The sequence below is a fragment of the Triticum aestivum genome, chromosome 1D (genome assembly GCF_018294505.1).
Source record: "Triticum aestivum cultivar Chinese Spring chromosome 1D, IWGSC CS RefSeq v2.1, whole genome shotgun sequence".
Lineage (NCBI taxonomy): Eukaryota > Viridiplantae > Streptophyta > Magnoliopsida > Poales > Poaceae > Triticum > Triticum aestivum.
In genome coordinates, this window is record NC_057796.1 from 393,232,509 (window position 1) to 393,234,624 (window position 2,116).

The window sequence follows — 2,116 nt, forward strand, 5'->3', positions numbered from 1 at the left end:
GCGACGTCATCAATTTCCAACACGTTCTGACATCATTTGTTGTTTTTCAGTCATTTACCGATTTGTTTAGAGAGCTAAATGACGGTGAAATTGAAAATCACTACAAAATGAACTCTGAAAATGTTGGAACTTGGCATGGTATCATCATTTCACCCGCATAGCATGTGCAAAAGAGTAGAGAGGGTCACGGCGAAAACTGGACGCACCTCGTGTACAAACTAGACAATCTCTTTCGGAGTAGCAGGGTTTCGGACGAGAACTCATCTGTTACACGTGCACTTCAATGTTTTTTAAACTAATTTGAACTCCAGCCCATTTTTGTGTACAATATGCATCATTCAAAGCAACGTCATCAATTTGCAACACGCTCTGACATCATTTGTTGTTTTCAATCATTTACCGATTTGTTTAGAGAGCTAAATGATGGTGAAACTGAAAATCACTACAAAATGAACTCTGAAAATGTTGGAACTTGGCATGGTATCATCATTTGAGCCGCATAGCATGTGCAAAACAGTAGAGAGGGTCACGGAAAAAACTGGACGCACCTCGTGTACAAACTGGACAATCTCTTTCGGAGTATCAGGGTTTCGGACAAGAACTCATCTGTTACACGTGCACTTCAATGTTTTTTAAACTTATTTGAACTCCAACCTATTTTTCGTTCAGTATGCATCATTCAAAGTGACGTCATCAATTTCCAACACGTTCTGACATCATTTGTTGTTTTTCAGTCATTTACCGATTTGTTTAGAGAGCTAAATGACGGTCAAATTGAAAATAACTACAAAATGAACTCTGAAAATGTTGGAACTTGGGATGGTATCATCATTTCACCTGCATAGCATGTGCAAAAGAGTAGAGAGGGTCACGGCGAAAACTTGACGCACCTCGTGTACAAACTGGACAATCTCTTTCGGAGTATTAGGGTTTCGGACAAGAACTCATCTGTTACACGGGCACTTCAATGTTTGTTAAACTTATTTGAACTCCAGCCTATTTTTGCGTACAGTATGCATCATTCAAAGCAACGTCATCAATTTCCAAAACGTTCTGACATGATTTGCTGTTTTTCAGTCATTTACCCATTTGTTTAGAGAGCTAAATGACGGTGAAATTGAAAATCACTACAAAATGAACTCTGAAAATGTTGGAACTTCGCATGGTATAATGAGGATTTCGGACGAGAACTCATCTGTTACATGGGCACTTCAATGTTTTTTAAACTTATTTGAACTCCAGCCTATTTTTGCGTTCAGTATGCATCATAATAAAACAGAAAATAAATAAAAGAGAAAACACAAAAACTATAAAAAAATTACTCAAAAATAAATAATGCAGAAAAGAAGAGAAAACTATATAATTTTTTTTATATTCACAAAGAAACTAAATATAGAAAAAAAAACTACTCAGAAATAAATAGAAGAAAATTATATAAAAAATTGTTGTGGCGCTGACCAATGGGCCTGCCGTACCTAGGGGTTGCAAATATAGGCCCAGAAGGGCGAGCAGCCTCACAGGGCAGCGCGCTGAAGTTAGGCCCAGAAGCCTGCTATATAGAGAAGTTCGAAGGAGCAGCCGCGGCTGGGTTTATAAACCAGTGCGGCTGCCCCTTTGCTCGGTGAGGTGGGACCAAACATTGTGCACCGCCGGTGGCAGCGCACAACCATTAGTACCGGTTGGTGGCTCCAACCGGTACTAATGCGTGGGCCTTTAGTACCGGTTGGAGCCACGAACCGGTACGAAAGGGGCAGTTTCCCGCCCCTTGGCCTGGTGAAAATTGGCCGTGGGCCTTTAGTACCGGTTGGAGCCATGAACCTGTACTAAAGGGGCAGTTTCCCGCCCCTTGGCCTGGCGAAAATTGGCCTTTAGTACCGGTTGGTGGCTCCAACCGGTACTAAAGGCCCCTCCTATATATATGGCACTTACGAAAAATTCAGTTTCATCGACCACCACTTCTTCTCCAACTACTTTGCGCGACATCGCCGCCGCGCCGTCGCCCATCACGCGCCGCCCTCGCAGGCCCCGCCGCCCGTCGTCGCCGTCACCGCCGTCGCCCCCGCCGGCCGTCGTCGCCATCACCTCCGTCGCCCCCACCGCCCCGTACTACGTCGCT